The sequence below is a fragment of the Halyomorpha halys genome, unplaced genomic scaffold (genome assembly GCF_000696795.3).
Source record: "Halyomorpha halys isolate HHAL.00 unplaced genomic scaffold, Hhal_1.1 Scaffold154.1, whole genome shotgun sequence".
Classification (NCBI taxonomy): Eukaryota; Metazoa; Arthropoda; class Insecta; order Hemiptera; family Pentatomidae; genus Halyomorpha; species Halyomorpha halys.
This window is the reverse complement of record NW_027112031.1, coordinates 687,642-710,772: the sequence shown is the minus strand read 5'-3', so window position 1 is coordinate 710,772 and position 23,131 is coordinate 687,642. Positions and strand designations below refer to the sequence as shown.

The 23,131-nt window shown below is 30.1% G+C and overlaps 1 protein-coding gene across 1 annotated transcript in view; it reads right to left on the bottom strand.

The window, feature by feature from the left end:
- The window catches only part of LOC106678682 (protein prickle), a 430,151-nt gene that overhangs the window by 212,943 nt on the left and 194,077 nt on the right, over positions 1-23,131 (bottom strand). Inside the window, exon 5 of the mRNA XM_014417379.3 lies at positions 18,446-18,516. The gene's annotated coding sequence lies outside the window, so the exon portion shown is untranslated. The remainder of the gene's footprint in view (positions 1-18,445; positions 18,517-23,131) is intronic.

The following is a 23,131-nucleotide window of genomic DNA, read 5'->3' as shown; positions in this document are numbered from 1 at the left end:
ATATTTATTATTTCTTAACGTTTTGAAACAGCCGCCATTTTTTATTCTCCCTACCAATACTTGGCAGACTCATTAATTTAGGCTGCTTAGAATACATAGTTTTCATTAAATTAATTAAAAATTGGATTGAAATAACTGCCTTTTTTCTCCCCGGTTCTTGCTACAGTAGTGCCGTAAAGTGGCATATTTACATTAAAATATAACTATAGGTATGATAATAAAAACATACCACTATTTCATATAATACATATAGACTACACACTTCTGTAACATTTTGAACATTTTAAAATTTAAATGTTAAAAACTAAAATAATAATAATAAAACAGACGAAATATGTACATAAATAAAAACAAAATAACATACGTAAAAGTAAAATATCTAACTTTAATATAATAATAAAATAAGATATTACAAAACATTCACTTAAAAGTAATGATTTCAAACAATAAATTTTTAGTTTTGCTTTGCTATAAAAATCCGTATTTTAGGATTTTTCAAGGTACGAATTATGAATATCAACTTTGTTCCTGCCAATAATACAATAATTTGACCAAATATAAAAAAGCCGTGACGAGTGATCACGATTGGAACAGTTAGAACACGCTGATCTCTCATTTTTCAGTCCCTGAACCACTTGTTTCTCTATTTTTTTCTTTTAGTTAATTACAAAATTGTATGAGTGTTAATATTTATCTATTTTATACTACTACTGGATGAGAGATGGTAGATTATTTCTTATAAAAATTTTTATAATGCGTACTTTTCATACTACTTCACTGACGATAACACCATTAAAGATCACTCAACATTACATTGATATATCGATTTTTATGAAAATTGTTTTCAAGAAAATTAAAAAAAATTGTGAGAAATCGAATCATGGAGTGGCACTTCAACAGTCTGTTTTATCGAAAAAGATTTCAAAAATAAAACTACATACATTGTCGGATTTACATAATCCAAAATTTCCAGAGCTTTTTTGATTTTATTTAAAGTCGGGGTCAGGGGTCTAATTTTCTGATGCCCCCACCCCTTACCCCGGACACCGGAAGACCCCGAAGACGCCGCCATATATATCTGCATATGCCGCTCTTATGTCATATAATAAAATAATTATTTAAACTAACACCTACTAACTCGATTTCCCCCTCAGGGATTTTACAAGGCCTTAAAAGAAATATTTATGTTGATTGATAACCAGAAAGGTCTCACATTTTCATCCCCTTTGTTCCAATTGTATCAAATACAATTTTAAAATACCGTATATCGGGAGTAATATACGGAAGGGTCCCGATATAAACATCTTGGTGCAATCCGTGTGAGGATCGAACTCATTAAAACTAAGATTATAAAAAATTCAACATACACTCGGGATACCTGAAGTAAGAAACGGTCAGGTCCCGAAGTATACATTCATATAAAAACATAAAATATGCATTTTTTTTTATTGACATTTTCACCTCTACAAATGAAAAAAGGTACATTTCGACCACTATAAATAAGCAGGGCCATATATAAATTACACAACTGTCATTTTAATCCTCTCTATCTGAAAAACTGGGTACGTGAAAACTATCTTTAACCCATAAAAAATCTTAGGTCCTTCGAGATCCAAATAATATTAAATACTATATTGGCTAATCTAGAGTAAGGTGAGATATGGGCGAAATACGTCCTGTATGTTCCATTATCACAGCCTTTTACCTAAGTTAATAGGTATATAATTATAATATATAATAGATAATAGTTATATAATAATGAGAAGATAGCTTACCGTGGAAAATACATATGAGGAGAACATGGTTGAGGGTGCGGTCAAAGAATAACGCAAATAAGTTTTTTAAAAACTTATTTATTAATGCCAACGTTTCGGCCAGAATTTCTAGGCTTCATCAGGGCTAAGGCCAAAAAAGAAAAGATAAAAACCAATGCATAAAAGGATATATAGAATGTTTAAAGTAAATAATTGTACAGAATGAAAATAGATTTCCCACTTCTTTCATTACTTTATTTTTATCTATATTCATTCTGTACAATTATTTACTATATATCCTTTTATTGATTAGCTGTTATTTTATTTTATTTTTTTTTTTTTTATTCTTAGCCCTGATAAAGGCTAGAAATCCTTGCTGAAACTTTAGCACCAATAAATAAGTTTTTTAACTTATTTGTGATATTCTCTGACCGCACCCCAACCGTCTTCTCCTCATAATAATTATATAATATTGCTGAAACAGAGATGTAAATGTTTGGCTCAAAGAAGTCAACATACCAAAAAAATTATATTTAAACATATGGTAACAAACAATTTTTCAAAGATTTCATAATAAATCGTTCAAGACCCCTTTAAAGCTTATTCTGAGGATGAAGGTGTTGTAAGCACATCCAGATTCTGTTTTGGAAGGTGGTATAATCGATGTCGGCCATTCCGGGTGAACATAGAACAGGCTTTGGAGGGCTAATTACATTCCTAACCGCTACACTAGACCACATCATCCAGGGAACAACTCATTTTCGAAAGATCCAAGGGTTCTTTCAATTTCGTTAGGGCTTTTAAGGTTAACTGCATGATCTGAAAACAACTTTTAACATATTCTCCTAATAAAAATGTAACAAAGAAATTGGATTAGAAAAAGAAAACGAAGGATGTGCAATAATAGTCAAAAATATGTAAACATTTGAGCTTTTTAAAAGTCACACAAAGTAGGCATTGCTTAAGGTTACTAATGATTTTTTTTTATTAACGATAAACCATTTAATACACACACATATATATAGGCCAGGTGCTTGTCCACTTTTGATTGGATTTATAGTGGACTGTATATAATTAATAGTAATGATAAATGAAACATAATTAACTGAAAAGAAAAACCTATTGCATAAGTTACAGGTGTTGTAGGGGTTGTTAAAAAGAGTTAATTAATTTTTATTGGGGCTTAATGATGATGGTGTTAGTTATGTGGAGAGATGCGGACTTACTCCATGCTTCGGTTTTCCTCTTCGCATTCCTATATTTCTCTCTCCTCTGCCGCTGGGAGGCACTCCAGGGTGTTTCTATTCACTCATGGTTTGATTTACACTTTATAAGAGTGAAGAAAGAAAAGCTGCGTATAGAAAAAGAAAATGGCTCTCTCATGCACAAGTTTCTTCTTCTTCCCACAGAGAGCGCTAAAGAAGATAGGTTTCGCTATTGGCCACATGGGGCGCTAGTAGTGCCGACATTATTAGGGGCTCATCCATTCCAGGCTTTCGGTTACCAGGTTACCCAAAATAATATATATACAGTGTATACCTGTATAACTGGTATCTCAAAAAACCTACGGTTTTTTATCACTTAATGAAACTTTTCATTTATGCAGTTTTCCTAATCGGCAGATTTAAAATGACAATTGTAGAACAAAGGAGAAAATTTTGATTATTATTTTAAGTATTTAGGATTATTTTTGAATACAACACGAAACTTAAGGCTAAGAAAAATCAGTTACATTGGTTTTTATTTGAGTACTATTAGCTTTAAGTTGTTTTTCTGTAATAAATTTTATCAAATATGCCAGAATTATTAATACAAGATATATCAAGATATTTATGTAATGTTTTTGATGCTTTTTTTGCATCAGGTTTTGAAACATTTTCTAAAGTATCTTTACAACTCTCCCCTTTTATTTCTATTTTCAAAGATCACAAGACAACCAAACTGTACATTCTGTACACTTTTCTTTACTTGCTTAACGTAAAAAACTTTAGATAGTAATGATAAACAGAGCCTATGCGGAAATAATTCAAACGTTTGTAAACTAACGTGTAAACCTGTCCGAACCTGATAAATTGTCTCACTTATACAGGTTACACCAATTCCCAATTATAGAGATAAACATAAAAAAAAATCTGAGAAATCAAATCTCAATTATAAAGGTATGAAATTCTCAATAACAGTGATATTTCAATGCCAAAGTGTCGTGATCTCATTAAAATTATCAGGAGTAGAGGTTTCTTATATATCTAGGGCCCACTTAACCAGGCTATACTATATATCCATAATCAGGAAAAACCAGTTTTTAAGAAAAAAAAATGGAAGCATTTCCCCCAACTAATTATTAAACACTAATAAAATATACAGAATACAAATTAAGATTAATAAATAGATGCATTACTTACAATTTTTTTATAACTGTGTGTATGAGGTTAGAATAAAAAAATTGTGTACGTCTGATTTTTTATTTATAGTCCAATTCATATATTTTTCTGTAGTGATACATTATTTTAGATTTCATTGAAAATCCTTTTTAGATTTCCCGGTGTATGATTTTAGTTGTATCAAATTTGAATCAATACCCTGTTTGTCTATTTGTTTTATTTATTTTTTTTTATTTAGTTACAACTGCATCTCTTTAATAAATACAGTTCCTACAAATAAAAAATTACCTATATAATAAAAACCAAACGAATCACTATTACAATTCGTACATAAAAAAAAAAATCCAAGAAGAATTAGACCATGTTAGAAAATTAACTATGCCTTGAAGAAATAAACTTCATGCAACTGTTATATCACCAAGAAAAACAAATAAAAATAGTAATAAATAGGAGAGTTAGCATGTATACATTGACACCCTCTACATTTACACCAAAAATAAAAATCATTCCCTACCCTCCCCCGAAATTCCATTATTTATTTATTTTTTTATTTGATAGATTTATTTATTGATAGATATTACAATCTGCCACACAGTTGTGGGCAATAGGTAATATTGATGAATGATCTCATACATACTAAAATAAAATAAAATAAAAAAAAATAAAAAACTCTCTTAAAATATATACAAACAAAAAAATAGACAAGAACATAATCAAACTATCTGTCCCATTATTAGACCCGGCTTTATCTTACCTTCAGAACATTTACTAATTGTGAGGAGAACAGTGTTTGAAAAAAAAATTAATTAAATTGAGAATGTATCTCAAATAATATTCAATTAATGTAATATATAATATTCAGTATATTTATGTTCAATTAGAACAGATTTTTTAAAAATAATATTTATAGAAGAAAATTAATATAATCTGCCACAAATTAAGGGCATTAAGTATAAGTGTAAAAATACTCGTTCCTACAATATATAAAGAAATAGAAGAAGAAAAGAAAAAAAAAATGCCTCTACCTTCGGGGAGGATTATAAGGATGGTTGGGGTTGGATAAGGATTGAGAACAGAAATTAAAATTATTGTTGCTAATGAGGTTTGATAATCTATTGATATTGACAAAATGGTTACTAAAAATTGTATGTTATACCCAAAAAAATACAAATATTGATAGAATTTATTTGCTTGTAGTATTGTAGTACTTCGGTCAGTCGAAATTCTTTATATTTTAATCTAATTCATCTCTGTTTCCCTTTTTTTTATTATGCAGTTAACCTTTAACATGACTTGAAATTGGGCTGCTCACAATCCTATACTTATAACATTTTACATTTAATACAAAATCTTGAATACCCCTAATAAAGTTTCAGTTTACCTCAAATCTGGTTCTATATTGAACCGTACAATTTTCGAGTTTTCCAGGCAATCTAGCAGGCACCGTATGAAGGGGCTGAGGTTAGACCTCAAATGGAATACGTGCTACCAAGAGAAAGAAATTCAATTATCGCTACTTGACAAGCTCACGACTCAATATCATCCATATTTCCTTCTTCTAGGTGATTGGATGAAAGATATTCCAGCATAAGGAATAACAGCTAGGTTATTGCTTCCTATATCGGGTAGAAGCGATCTAAAGTAAAGAACAAATGTATCGTCCTGATAAACAAATATAACCATGGATGAGTATTTATTGGAGTAAATGTAATGTGGGAAAATATCAATTTTCTTAAAGGAAATATTTAAAATTTTCACCTTCCAGGATGGTAAGTCAAAGTTGTGTGATGCCCTCACAGCAATATCTTATTTATTTTTTTAAACCAATGTACCTTGAATTCTCGGACTCTATTGGACTTAGAAACAGCATTGGAATTATTTGAATTCGGATTTGATGCAAGATGAACAGATTTTTGAATTTCATTACATATTATTTAGTTATTTATCAATCATTTTGAAACTAGTAAATTTACCTAATTTTAAATACGTTATATTTTTTAAATATTCATATATTTGCACTATATGCACATTATTAGCAGATGATATAAAAAAACTGAAGATTACATATCCATAAATCGACAAAATGTGCAGGAGAAGAACGGCTGGGCTGTAGTCCGTATGTGGAACATGTGGACGGTACAAGTATTTTAAAAATTACAACAAGCCAATATAGAATGGCAAGAGGAACTCGCCCGCAAAGGAATGAGTATTAACAGTCGCAAGATCAAGGTTATGACTGTTGCCAGAGATGAAGTATTGGAAACAGTGGATTTCTATACCTACCTTGAAACAATTTTCAATAAATCAGGCAAAATAGACTTAAGAAGTGTCCAATACGATAAATAAAGCAAATAGTATTAACTACCAGATATCCAATACTATTGTGGGAAAGAGGGAGGTGGGTAAGGATATCAAGCTCCATATCTTTAAAGCAATATATCTTCCAGTACTATTATATTGCAGTGAAAGTTGGGTGAACCAAGACAAGCACATGCCCTGGATTACGGCTGCTAAAAGTGCGATTTTTGTGAACAATATTGGGCAAAACTAGAAGAGATAGGATTAGGAATGAAAGAATAAGAAAACTTCAGATCCCCTCAGTAAAATCAGTTATTGAACGCCGACAGATCCGATGGTATGGACACGTCTATAGAATGAGGGAAGACAGAGTGCTAAGAAAATGTATGGAGGACTGGTAGGAGACCACGAGGCAGACATAGAAGGAGCTATATGGCACATAACCAACGACTAGGTCTAAAAAGAGGAAAAATGATAGCTCAGATGAAGATGCCATGGACCGAGATGTGTGGACCAAGTGGTTAGAGGCTCCTCCACGCTGAAGGGCACTTAAGGAGGATGAGAAAGAAGAAGAAGATTACATACCAGACTGCCTAAAAGGAGATCTAACATTCTTTTTTATAGTAAAATAATATATAATTATAATGATAATTATTAATTTTATGTTATATTCTAGTAACAGTACTTCCTTACAAAGTACTGAACCCCTAACCATTCATGATTTGTAGTGAAACAGATTTAATTTTAATTAAATTCTATTTATATTATTTATAAATATATCAATATATGAGTTCCGATTTCTTGAGTGAATTTTGAATTGCTTTGAATGATGCTAATTTTATTGTTAGAAGTTTTTACTACATTTTCGAAAATTTAATTATTTTTTTAACAATTCAAGCTCCCAAACTTATGAACAAAAGGTCAGAAAATATTTAATGAGGCAATGATTAAGGAAACTAATATTATGAGGGTATTACTTTAGGATTGTAAAATAAAGCCTCAAGTCTCTCAAATGTGGCCGAGGAAGTTGAGGCTTCCCTCTTAGCGACCTTGCAACTGCGGCGGCGCCGGTCCGATTACGGCCTATGGATGTTGACATTTATTTAACGACTAATTAGTGACAGTACATTACTTCAAAACAGTTTAGTGTATACTAAGTAATAATATAATATATATACTTAAGTAAGCTATTAAAGGTAATCATGTACTATATTGAAATGTATCGGAAAGGTGCACTATCTCTACATGAGTATTTTTTTTATTTTTTGTCGAAGTAGGACAATCTATTCCCGGTCAACAGTGATATAATGTTTTGAGTATCGTTTTGGAATCTGTCAATAATTATAACCTGTCCAATGAACTCGATCTTTTATCTAAAGTAAATTTTTGATCCGTAATATCATAAATATTTTTTAAGTTGTTTTATATAGGACTTAAGAATGAAATTTATAACCCCCTTGAGGGTTTAGAAACGTAGTGTGGTCAGGTCATAAAAGCTGAAGAGTGATATCCTTGAATATGATTGTTGCATCCTTTTTCAGGTGTAACAAGGTTGTTATATGTATTGATGATTGTGGAGATGGTTCTATACCTGCCAGGGTCTATCTAATCTTATCCTACCATCGCTTTCTCCACCAATGGATCATAACTACTCTGCTACAGTAAAACAGTCCACATTCCATTATTATCGTTTACATGTGATTTCGTTATGTTAATGTTTCCTTAGCACTTTTATATCGTTTATCATTGTACAGAATGTGGAAAAATACATTAGTGAAAGATACTCTACACATGATACAGTATCAAGTATTTTTAATATAGCACTAAAATATATTTACGTATATTTCAACTTTTTTATCGAAAGATGGAAAATATTGTTTAATTTTCCAGTAATTGTTATTATATTAAAAAATCTTCCACTAGAAACTCAGGCCACAAGTAGTACAGCCTTGAAAAAATCATTAGCTTGGTCAATCATCAATTAATAACAAAATTTAAAAACACTATTTGTACAGCTTTGTTGTAGTTTATTGTGACTGAATGTATGTACTCCAACCACAGCAAGGAAGAACGGGTTATCCTCAAAGGCATAGTATCACAGTGAAGAGGAGGTCCCCCCCAGAATATTTTTGGAAAACAAATACTGAGAAATAAAATCTAGTGCGGTGCGCCTATCACAACTTTCATTCAGTTACTTCTGCTAAAATTAATCCATCCTTGTTGTAAATCGACATCATCTTTATAATTCACGATGCTACATGTTACTTTATTTTCATGTATAGACTACGTAAAAAATTACAATCACTATATTTTCGAGTTTGCTTGGGTGATATAATAATAAAAACTTGATGACATTAAAAAAAATGACCTTATTACAACCATGGAAACACGAAAACATTTATTTTCTCCTTTAGTAAATTATCAAATTCTTTCATAGTTTATAATTATGCATTTTTTTCATATTAAGAATAGGAGTTTATCTTATATTAACTATAATTATTTAAAATAAACAAAATTAAAGGTACTTTAGTAAAACTTTTTTTTTTAATACATAATTTAATCACTGTCATACCACATCAACGAGAATAACATCCAGCTAAAATTAAAAATCACTTGTTGCCTTATACACAGCATACTTATCACTAGTGAAGCACAATTTTTTTATAATCCTGTCAATATAAATAGCCACATCATATATATTTTTTTAAATTTCTGCATTATGTATTAAGATTATACATGATTTATTTTTTCTTTTTTAATATTTATTATTTCTTCCTTAACACATTTTAATTTTTTTTCCCAGCTTTCTATGGTTTTTTAAATATGTTTAATTTTTCTATTATTTCAATTATACAAAATTTTCTCTATTTCTTTTATCACTCATAAAAAAATAGTTATTTCAAATAAAAAAAATTAAAGCTATTTTGGAAAATCGGATTTTGATTTGATATTTAATATTGCCTAAAATCTTTTAAAATATAATAAATAAATTGGAGAAGTTTTTCGGGGGTGTGCGGTCAGCAAAGAACAACATAAATAAACAAAACCATATTAATTTATTTTATGCCGACGTTTCGACCTACCCCCCGACAAACTTCTCCAATCATTAATCTACGGTCAACTATCTACACCTCATAACAAATAAATAATGAATCTAAGACAAAGATAAGTATAATGAACTGTAATGAATTTATTAGTCGTATGTAAAATAATAAACAAACAATTACATGAAACATTAATCATATTATCAATTATGAACGTTTCTTATATTATAAATAAATATACTAGAAAAAATTAAATGCATAATATTATAGCGTTACATTTTATAGAAATATTCCTAGAAGAAGATGCCTATGGTAATCGTACGTTAACTTTTTACTGAATCCCTCATAAGATAACATTTTATTTAGTTTTTTTTTTTTTAGTGAGTTGGACTCCAGATAAAACCGGGATAAAACTCCTTTTTGGGGGATATATGGACGAAGAGTTACCAATAAAGTTAACAGTATCAATATGACCTAACCATGGTTGAGGAGAAACAGAAAAAAAAAATGGTAAAGTTATCGTTCGGCCGTTAAAACGGTAAGTCAGCATTGTGGTCCCTCGTTCTGGAGAGATAGGAATGCGTCCCATCGCCTGCCCTACATCCAGGTTATACGAGGTTAATACCTTAAGTTCTCAGTAACCTCTGAAAGTACGTTTAATAGTAAATATTATCAATTAAATTTTTGCATTAATTACGAAACTACAAATCTTGTGCGGTACGCGCATCACACTAACCTCCCCGCCTGAAAGGTGAAAATTGTAAACAATACATTTTTACGATATTTCTAGATTACTTCTTTATCTTTTGTTAAAATTTTGTATGCTAAGCGGGAACAAAATTTATATTCGTCATTACCATCTCGAGAAATCCTAAAATACGAAATTTTTATAGCAACAGAAAATAAAAAGTTGTTTAATAATTTTCGCATAAAATCACAAATATAGCATTAACTCACCATACTACAAAAAACCGTACAGGATTTTCTCCTTAATGTTTGATAAATTTGTATTAAAATAGTTTGTTTAGTGCAATTTTATTTTAAAATAAAAATTTAAACAAAATATAACATTTAGAAATATAATGTGAATTTATACACAGGAAAATGATGCACGCATGCATAGGCTTATATAAACATATATATTGCAGTCAACCTCATAACTATATTTAAAATCCTGCAATATGAAACGTCGGTACGGTTAAACGATTTACGATTTCACCATCGAAGAGCCCGGCACGAATTGAAATTCGACTCACCGGAGGTCGATCCATTTATTACTGAACACGAATTTTCCCTCTTATCTATGTTATCGGTGTCAGTTGAGACAGACAATCATACAGATAAGTGGGGGTAGATAAATCTTAATACGAGCCCACACCATATTGGGTCCGGTGTTAAATTTGCATTTTCGATAACATCTCTGGTGCCATTATAAGCCTACGCTTTGAAGCAGTGCTACTGGATGCATAAGTGTGTCATTCACTTTAATAAAGATGGAGTATCGGCTTCTTTTTTTCCTTTTTTTTTTTTTTATTCCAATACAATGCCGATGAATATCAAGAAGAACATGACAAAAGGTAATTTGAAGTTGATTCATTATAATGAATTCGTAATAATAAATAATACAGACGGAGAAAGGAAACGCACCGTCAGTTAGAGGAAGCATTAACTTGAATCGACTGCAGCAGAAATACCTGAGCCCTGACCCAGACGACAAAAAATGCATAATGGATTCAAAAACAAGGGTCCGGCAGTCAATTTAGGAGAAATTATTTTTATTCCATATCACTCTCCATCATAGATATTACAACAGACTAAATAAAAAACTAAAAATATAGTTGACTATGGTACTCAAGATCAAAATGAACAGATGGAAACTAGTCTATTTCTTATCATAAAAACACAACATTCTTTAAATCCTCCTAGAACAACGGACACAAGATTTTTTTTATAGTGTTGCGGCCAACAACTTATGATTAGGCGTGTAGGTTATAAACATGGGCTAGGAATTATTTTGTATGACATTAAATAATTATCTTTTTTATTTATTTGTAAATTCTATACTGAAAGGTTCTTCATAAAAAAATATCAACTTTTGTTAATAATGGGCTGTATAATGATAAATTACCGTTTTATCAAATTCAAGATTTCAAAGGACTGTAAATATTTTAATCCTATTTAATTCTTATTAATACTTAATAATCCCTTTAGAGCATTCTCTAAGCTTTTTTAATCCCGTTGGACTTTTTAGTAATTTGTTTAAAAGAAGAAACAAGAGTGTCCTACGAAATTATCGTAATTTTAAGGCATACTGGACAAAATAATTCACAGTCAATGAAACAACTCGTGAAATTATTAAATATGAAGGGGAAGGTGTTCTTGATCAGCGCACTGCGCGGCGTACCTTTGAAAACTTTAGTAGTGGAGATACGATGTTGGAAAGGAAGAATGGAGAAGAATATCCATTAATGGATATTGATGAGGTTCTGCGGGAAGGACGAAGTCAAATCCGTCAAAGTACTCGCGAACTTAATATAATATAATATAATTCAGATATTTTATGTTCATTTACTGAATAATACTGAAATGTATCGACCGACATACCTTTATGTCTTTTAGGTGTTCTTAAAGGTAAACCTTCAATTGCTAAGGGACCTAAGGCAACTACAATTATGATTATATTTTAAATCTTTGGGATATCATAACATTACTACATAAATAAGGGAAAATATATAAACAATAAAGCTGCTAAAATTTTTAAAAAAATTATAAATATACAAACAAAACGAATTTCTTGAAAAAATTTATCCTATAATGTTATCTATCTAAAATCGATATGGGACAATCAAGTTACTAACACGCAAAATCCCAGAAAATTTCATCAAAATAAGATTAGCTATTCCATCGATCATACTCTAAAACAAATTGGACTAAAGGGACAGAACTAAATTTGTTTCTTAACGTGAAAAAAACGTCAGATACGATGAATAATTTCAATTTTCAGTCCATTGTTTTTATATTTCTCTCATGAATAACAGGTTTACCTGCCTCTGGTAGTGAAAAAGAAGTAATTAAAACAAATAAAAATAAAACTTAATATTAATGTAAACTTCATATTAACTACTTTAAAAAAAAGAAAATAAAAATAAAAAAATAAATAAATAAATAATAAAAAAGAAAAAATAGTATAAAAAATATATAAATATTTAAAATAACATCGCAAAGATGATCCCTGTAGAGACGTGAATACTCTTCCACCACATCCGGTAAGTTATTTATCTCATTCCGTGGCAATGCAAGAAGAATTTGAACCACTTCCTGTCGTATTCGATATTTCAGAAATTCAATTCATCGTCTTGGATTGTACAGTTATACATTGCTCTTCAAGTAACCTTACTGGAAATACTATAAATTGTAAAGAATAACTTAGATATCTAAAACACATCGCTACTTTGTTTGAATAGTTGCTTATCTAAAGAATAAAAAAGTTTTTTTTTTTTAAGGTACATTTTCCAAAACTAGTAGGATTTTCAAGAAGTAACCAAAAATTCTATGGCACAATCTTTACAGTAAATCAGATACTTTTTTTTTTTTACTTTTAGTTACCAATATATGAAATATATAGTAAATGGAAGTAATACGTTAATGAAAAATGTTGAATTCCACTTTGTGACAGGAATGCGCGTTTAGAGGTCCCCCGAGTCGAAGTAACAAGTTTCGCATAATGGTCTTTGGGTGACTCATTGTGAACAACCAAACTAAAAAAATTGGTAAGAAACTGAAATTAACTATATATATTATTTATTTAGTATAATTTACAACTGTTTAAAATAATAAATACAATAAGTAAATTGGATGAATGCTTCAAACACTTGACAATTTTGGGAGCGAACCACCAGTGGTACTTAAAGCATTAATTTAAATTAGAATGTCTCGTGGCCATCTTCTCTCAGACGCCACGGAGGATTATCAGGGATTGTTAAGGATGAGAGATCAAGAACTAATGGGTTAGGATGGGTAAGGAGTTTGGAATGAAAAGACGTATATCTGTTTTGGGCCAAATCTGCAACGAATGGGATGTTAAGGTCTTTGTGGATGAGTTTATTTGTAACGTAATAAGGAGCATCAAGGATTTTACGTAGGATTTTGGATTGTAAGGATTGGATGCGGGAGGAATTTGATGGTTAAGTACAGCCCCAGAGCTCAATTCCATACGTACAAATTGGTCTGATTATCATAGTATATATTAATTTTTTGTGGTAAAAGGGAAGTTTAGAGCGTTTTTCAAGTAGGTGTTGTAGCAATCGAAATCTACAAGCAGTTTCTTGTCCTTTTAGATTAAATGCCGATTTTTGAAAATTCTTGCTTTTAAGTACCTTTGAATTTATATATTAATAATAAAAATAATCAGTCCTCATTGTTAGCATTAATAAAAAAACTGATGAAAATAAAATGTATATTAATTGTATGAATAACTAAAGGAAAAAGAGATACATCCGATCCGAAAGGGAAAAGCCGAAACCGCTCGATCTATCCCGATTTCGAATTCGTTATCTGTTGTTAAACTGTTGTACTCTACTGACAGAAAAAAAAAAAATAAATATTCGTTATTTCCACCTCAAAGAACCCTGAAATATGTATTTTTACGGCAACAGAAAAATAAAAATCTTCTGTTCAAAATTTTTATTCTAAGATTATTTTTCAAAGATCACAAAAAATAGCGATAATTGAATGTTACCAATCTACTCAAAATTAGGGAAGTGAGTAGAGCGGTAATTGAATTTTTGTTTGCCCGGAAAAAAAGTTTTTAAAAAAGATAATTTTGACCTTTTTTTTATATTTTCCATATTTCGTCCTACTGTGCATCGCCGGCTAAGGAAGAATGTATAAAAAAAAAAAAAACCCATATTAATAATCGTATAATACGTAAAAACTTAAATTTAATCAAAAATAATAATTTACAGGTGATATGTATATTGATAAATGATCTGATTAAAATCATTAGAATTAATTTATATTAAAAAAAAAAAGTTTTATACAAATAAATAAAATACACAAATAACCTGTAAAATTCGTTCATGATTTAATTTAAGTGCATAAACAATTTTCAAGTAAATCGAACGGAACTAATTATTTTATCAGAATTTTATTATTTTTTTTTTTTTAAATCCGGTTAAGGGGAGACTAATTAGGTTAAATTTAACTGTAATTTGATATTCTCATATCTATTCCTATTAGCAATCTATTTCCTTTTAAGATTAATGTATTAATTAATAAAACCTATTTCAGAGGTTGGATATTTTGAGGAATGTTGGATATGAATATTCAAAAACCTGAAATTACTTGTCACAGCCGAAGGTAAGGGGATTAGATTTTGTTCTAATCTTATTTTGTTAAGACCAGATATTTTTTTCATAATATTTCTAGCCGGTTTGGTTCCTAATGAACAAACATCTACTTTTTTAACTCTTTTGTTGATATATTACCTCACTAAGAAGATTTATGATTAGAGTATAGCTACGCAGTAATCTCTTCCTTCTTTATCTTAACAGTGAATTTATAATTAACTTATTTCTATAATATTTTATTTTATATTTTAAAAAAAACGTATATTTTAATGATAATATTACAATTTATTTTATTCATAGTACACTATAACAAGGGTAAGTCATTTATTACCCGCAATATAAAATAAAATTTTATTGTTATCAATAGGAAACTTACAAGGACATCATTTTTCGACATAGTCCCCTTGCTTTTCAACGCACTTGGTCTATCGTTTAGTAAAAGAGCCGGTAAGAAAAAAAAAGGCTGTTATCTCACCCCAATTTTTGATTACTTAAATGAAAACTAGGTATGATTACTAGTCAAAATTGATGAATCTGCCAAGTATAATTAGGGGGAATAAAAAATGGCGGCTGTTTCAAAATCTTAAAAAAAACATTATTTTTTCATTCTCTATATCTTAAAAACTACCAACAACACTAGAAAATCTAAGAGAACATTATTTAAAGAAGAGTAAATTTGCTGAAATATTTCCCCCAAAAGAGCTATTTGCGTCCAATAGTTCTGGAGATACAGCTTTTTAAAAAGCAAAATTTCTTAAAAATCTACTGAAAGATTAGTAGTTAGTTAATTTATTTTGAGAAATCTATAGCTCAGGAACTATGTGACCTACAGATATCTTTTAGCACTCAAATTAAAGCTAGTCTAATGGACTATAAAGTAGTTTATGATGTTTACCTTCGTAGGAATAGTAGTTTTCCTGATATTTGCTAAAATAATATGATTTATAGTTGTTAGGACAATAAGTTTGATTTATGAAAAACATCATTTCAGAAACCATTGGACGTACAGATGTCTGCCAGCGCTCAAATTAAAGCTAGTTAAATTTACTACAAAATAGTTAATTATATTTATCTTTGTATCAGTAGTTTTTATGATATTTGACAAAATAAATTCACACAATGTTAATTTCTAGTCGTTCGTATAAAATTTTAGATTTTCGAAAAATATATCTCTAGATCCATAAGTCGCACATAAGTCTGCCAACACTCAAAATAAAGGAAATTTAACTAACTATAAAGTAGTTTATGACACTTATCTTCGTAGGGATAGTACTTTTTATGATATTCACCAATGAATATAAATTTGGCAAATGAAAATTTGTCCGAACAACTATAAATCAATTTATTTTAGGAAATTTCATTTAAACTATTACTCCTAAGAAGATAAACATCATAAGCTACTTTATAGCTCATTAAACTAGCTTTAGTTTGAGTGCTAATAGACATCTGTACATCAAATGGTTTTTGAGATATAAATTTTTCAAAATAAAGTCACTAACTACTGATCTTTCAGTATGTCCCATACAACATTTTTATAAAACGTTGCTTTTTAAAAAGCTATATCACGAAAACTATTTAACGTAAATAATTCTATTAGGGCTCATATTTTAGCAAATTTGCTCTTCTTTAAATGACGTTATCTTAGGTTTTCTTGTGTTGTTCCTACTTTTGAAGATATAGAGCTCTGAATGAAAAATTAGTTGTTTTTTTATGGCTTTGAAACAGCCGCCATTTTTTATTCCCCCTACCTATACTTGGCAGACTCATCAATTTTGACTATTAATTATACATAGTTTTCATTAAAGTAATCAAAAATTGAGGTGAGATAACTGCCTTTTTTCTCCTCTTGGGCACTTGTACTAGTTGTACAAGCTTCATGATGCCCTCATGAAAAAAGGTTTTCGGTTGAACTGGGAGCCAGGAATGCACTGCTTCTCTCATTGCTTCGTCCGAGGTAAATCAATGGCCCCTTAATGCCTTTTTGAGTGGACCAAACGGTAAAAACTCTGCTGGAACGCTCCAGAAACTCAATTTTGAAGTACTGGCTCATCCTCCATATAGTACCGATCTTGCCCTATCACTTGTTTGATCCACTCAAAGAGGCAGTAAGGGGCCGTCGATTTACCTCGGACAAAGCAATGAAAGAAATGGTGCATTCCTGGCTCGCAGCTCAATCGAAAACCTTCTTGTATGAGGGCATCGTAAAGCTTGTACAACGATGGACCAAGTGCGTTGAAAAGCAAGGGAACTATGACGAAAAATGATGTACTTTTAGGTTTCCTATTTGATTACAATAAAATTTTATAACTATACTGCGGATAATAATTGACTTACCCTCGTATATGTAGTACTCTAACCATTTTATTTTCGGTTAGATTCCTCCTTCAGCATATAGTAAATTTTACTAATTTAACTATTTTATAACCCATTAATAGTATCCCAAAATCTCCAATCCCATTTCACAGCCCTCGAAGATTGGTGTCGTAATTGGAGGATTAAGATAAATTCCAACAAATCCCATCAAATCACCTTTACCCTTCGTCGCAAACCTACTGACTGCCCTACAATTTCATTTAATGATGTTACTCTTACCCCTGTCGAACAGATCCGCTACCTTTGACTACATCTGGACAAACGACTAACCTGCAATCCTCACACACGACTGAAAAGACAGGAAACTGCACGTCGATTTCGACTACTACAGCACTTACTAGACAAACGGTCCAAACTTCCAATTCTTTACAAAAGACTGATTTACATGACAATTATAAGGCCTATCTGGACATATGGAGTTGAGCTTTGGGGCTCCACTAAACCTTCGAATTCCTCTCGTATTCAATCCTTACAATCCAAAATCCTCAATGCTCCTTACTTTGTCACAAATAAAATCATACATAAAGACCTTAATGTTACCTATGTAACCTATCTAGCATGAACCAGATATCACTCCTTCCACAATAAACTCTCTAATCACTCAAGCCCCCTAGTTTCTAATCTTGCATCCTCTTCCATTCCTGACAATCCTCCGAGGCGCCTGAAAAGAAGATGCCCACGAGACCAGCTAATGTAAAATGTCATTAGAGTGCTTGCTACCAATGGGTAGTTTCTCTACACGCCTGTAACACTCCAATTTAACTTAGATCAGATTTACTAAATGTATTATAATGAACAGTTGTAAATAGCAATAAATAAATATTAAAAAAAAAATATATATATATATATTTTTTGTCAGAGGAACCTCTGACTATTAATGTATCCATACTTACAAGGGTAGGGGATACGCACGTAAGATACACAAAAAGTACAAAAAATATTAAGAAATTCGGTTCAAGCATTCAATTGTGTGCTATAATAATCGAAATGTTCTGATTAAGTCTACATAAAAATAATACATCCTATAGATATAAGAATACAGGCAGACGTACTATTCTTGATGGGTTTATCTTGGCTTGTGTTGATAAGGTAACTTAAGCCTGCTGGTGCTACGTTTTTAAAAATAAAGGATGCCTCAAAGATGTCCTTAATCAGCAAACAGTTCGTAATGGTAAAACAGGCCATGGCAGGAATACACTTCCATAATAGAACCTCATCCGAAATATAGAATTGTTTGGAAGTCTTACCTCGAAATATGAGACATTCCTCTTCATCACATGACAGTATTTCTTCACAGGAACCAGGTCAACTGAATTTCCTGAAACGAAATGGACTATACAAGTACTTGGTCATTAAATTTTTAAGGACCTTAAATGTACAAATAAAGTAATTTTAAATTTATACTCCACTTAATGTTCAGTCGATCAGGGTAATATTTCATGACGAGAGTAATTTCAATTATACCTTAAAGATGCAAGGAAGTTGACAACTGAATTTAATCTATGATGTATAAATTATATACAACGTACTTTGTCATAATAAATTAAAATTTCTTATTTCTCAATAAACGTACCCTCGTGAAAAATATCATCATAAGAATTATGAAAAATATTCTAGTCCAAATGCACTGAAAACTGTCAGAAATGTGTTTCCGTGTGGACTGGTGTATAGTATTATTTCTCATGATGTAGCAAAATTAAAAATAAAAAATGTAATTTACTACATACTACTTAACCAAATTATTGAGTTATAGTAGTCAATTACAGCCATAAAAAAATACATATTTCATTTTCAGTCTTTTCGTTTTAAAAACCGAGCACACATTTATCGATTGTATTAACGAACAAAGTATAATGTATTAGATGCATGTATTGTGTAATAGATGTGCATAAACAGATTATATGATTATGTGCGAATATGTATTACATAGCTCCTTTAGAAGAAAAATAAATGAAGTTTAAACTAATTACCAACTCTCTACAAAGAAACTAATATGTAATATAGTAGTAAATAAAAAAAAAATTAAATCTGTACTGCTACAAACCATAAAGGATCGTGGGGTGCAGTAATTAATAACTACTGTTACTATACCAACGATTCTAGAAGGAGGTGATTTGGTCAGAATCACGCTCGACCACCAGACTTTTACCCAATTAAGGGTACCCACTTTATGAGGCTGGGGTAACCAAGGAGGGCTCCCGAACCCACAGGCCTGACTCAACGGCTACAAGTAACAGAAAATAATTATCTGCCACAGCCGGATTCGAACCCATGTTTTTGAAGTTAGTATTCCATTGCCTTACCAATGAGCTATCCACTTCCATATTAGTGAACAAATAATAAAAAAATATTATTAAATTATTAAGGAATGCCTATAATTTATTTTTTATCTTCATTGAACGCTTTGATATGTATATCTGAGAATCTTATGCTCAAACAAAATTCTCTTTGACTAAATTGAACAGCATCGTAGAGAGAGGGTCTTCCTTTCTCAAGTATCTCTGGGTCAAGGTCCATGCCTTCAATCGGTTTTAAGTTTCCCTTAAGTTAGTTTACATCTCCTGAAATACTTTGACTAAAAAAGACCTATGCTGTTCATTTACTATCCTTATTATACATTATGCATTTTTCACTAGTTTTCACACATAATCATATTGTGTAATTATAATTGTTTACACACATCTAGTACATAATATACATATCTAATACATTGCACGATGTTCCTTATCATAATCGACAAATGTGTGCCCGGTTTTCGAAAGATCTATACTGAAAATGAAGTATGTAGATTTTTATGGCTGTAATTGTACATTTATAGTATTGAAAATTACAGAACACTAAATTCTGCGTCAAATAATTATCATAACTGAATAATTCGGTCATAAATAAATATGTTTTTGTTGAAATTTTGCAATAATATGATATATAGATGTTTACATATGTTTATGATATATATATTTTTCTTATTACATATATTTGTTACTTTTTATATCTATTTGTTTTTTTATTAATTAACATAAATATTAGTTGTGTTTATGTCAAAAAGGGGAAAAATAAGGGAAACAAAAAGAGGAAAGTTACTTTGGGTTGAAAGAGAAAAAAAATAGGATAGAAAAGAAAAAAGTTATTAACAAAAAAAAAATCAATAAAGCATAGAAAGAAGATAAAAAAATAATTAAAAAGAAAACAGAACCAAAGCAATGAAAAAAAAAGTCATATAGTATTATTATACTACATTGTTCACTTGTTATGACTACATGTAAGATTTTTGAAAAAATTGTCTCATAAGATTTGAATAAGTATGATGTGTAGTTAGCTTATCCCAATGAAATTGGGCAGCATAACTTTGTTGTTTTTGAACAGTCCACTTTTAGCACGGAAACATATTTCTGATGGTCTTAAAATAGACGAGCCGATTTTGAAATTTGTTTTTTTATTTATTTATTTAATGTGATTTACAACTAAAAAAAGAATAAACAGAATAAGTAAATTTGTGGAATGTTTCATTTACACTTAAAAACGTTGGGAAGAATCCCCGTTGGTGATACTTAATATTAATATTAATAATTAATAAGAATTAATTTAAATTAGAAGGTCCCGTGGCCATCTTCTTTTCAGACGTCTCGGAGGATTATCAGGGATTGTTAAGGATGAGAGATTAAGAATTAATGGGTTAAGAGTTTGGAATGAAAAGACGCATATCTGTTTTGGACCAAATCTGCAACGAATGGGATGTTAAGGTCTTTGTGGATGAGTTTATTTGTAACGAAATAAGGAGCATCAAGGATTTTGGATTGTATGGATTGGTTGCGGGAGGAATTTGATGGTTTGGTAGAGCCACAGCTCAATTCCATATATCCAAATATTTTGATATTTAGGAAAATACGTTTGCGCGTGCGTAAGCTTATAGAATTTCTTAAAATTTGCAATATACAATATTTAAATTGAAATCTTGAATTTCCTTCTAATTTTAGGACGAGCTGTTTTCCAAATTCTGGTTTGTGAAGAACTATACCCTAAAGCATCGCGTTTGATTTTAAGCTCAGTACTAATTCTTTGATACACGCGAAAAAACGAGCGAAATAACCTTAAATCCCAGAGGAGCTTTTCTTTTGTTGGCGAAGCAGAGAAAGAACAATACTGATAAGAAATACACCAATCGTTGACTAGGAGTAATTTGTTTTTTAATTTATCAGTTTTCTTTGGAATGTGTTCGAAATAATTTTATAATAACTATAATAATTTTAATTAAAGGGGCAGATTGAAGGTAACAGTACTGATTGAAATTGTTTAAATAAAATGTTATAAGACAGTAATTTTAGATGATATAATTTCTAGAATGAAATGGATAAAATTGACTATAAGGTGACATTGAGAAAACATTTTAACTGTGTATAAGAATTGTAATAATAAATGTCAAAGTTAAATGATGCAATTATAGGAATTATAATACTAGAAAATAGAGAAAAAAACCGAAACGTTGTGAAGGTGAATAATATTCACAAATATATTCACAGATATTCACTGATAAAAAGTCACAAGTGCACACGTTTGTGGATACTAACGCTGGTTGCTTCCATTGTTAAACAAGCATTTTTACAAGTCTTGGATTAATGGCAAGTGGCAAACGGACATATCCTGATAATAAGTAATAAAGAAAAATTACTTTTAAAAAGGTAAGTAGCACCCGAAGCAATGTAATATTAATTATACATATAATATGAAATAAAAACTTTCATAGAAAAAAGCTTTATATATATATATATTTAATTAATCTTAAACTGACATCATATCTTGCAATATAAAGATCTTTCCGGGTCTGGAAGGTGAGTCAAACACCTGGAATCCAACAAACCTTTCGTTCCGATACACCAGCGCTTTCTTGCGACTTTTTAGTGAACTACATGTACGATCTAGTTCAACGTTTAGCCGCTAGATGACGTTCGTGTCTCTCCACTTTATTTCACTCTTTTAATTTTCTACAAATAAACACACGACGATATATTTCAATTATAAAACGATTAATATTAAAATTCAATTCTTTTTTGAAACAATGATAAAATTCTTTAAAAATATTAGTTAACAAATATCTCAAAATTTCATTTTATCACCATATAAAATAAATATACGATATTTGATGACGATAAAATTTTATATTGCTTCTTAGATTGATTGAGCTATTATCTAAGCTACCTCTCATTTCTTCCAATCTACTACTTTTGTACTTCTACGACGTATTTTTATCAACGAATCATGTTTAAGCAAACTCAAATTTATTTCACTGCTGCAAAAGAAAAATAGAAGGTTTAAGCTGAAGATAGAAGAAAAAAATGTTTTCCACAAAAAAAAAATTCATATTTCCCAATCAAATCGTGATTTTAACCTTTTCAATTTCTAAAATTTCGTTGGTGAAGAACAAGTTCCTTATTAATTATAGCACCCATGAACCCTTTTTGAGTTTCAGAAATACAGGCATTTTTGAATAAATACTTGTTTTTAGATTTAGAGTGATTATTACTGTATTAAATACAAATACATCTATGTGGTGAAATTACCTATTGGTAGTACTCAAAATCGATAAAGACTAGAATAATTATCACAAGGATTCGATTTTCCAAGCATCATATTAAACTTGAGATTAAAAAAAAAAAAAAAGATTGATAAAACATTAGGATGTAATATGAATATTTTCAAAGTACAACTTTAAAAATAATAAAATTAGCTCCATGAGTATTTTATAATCACTTTTTTAATCTTTGATTAAAAAATGATCGAATTAAACCAAATTTTAAGTAATTTTTAAAAATTAGAACCCATGGGGAGTGAAATCATAATCAACCAAAATAATTTTTTTTTTTTTTTAATTTATTTAATGTAATTTACAACTTTATACAATATACTATATACTACAAAATAATACAATAAGTAAATTT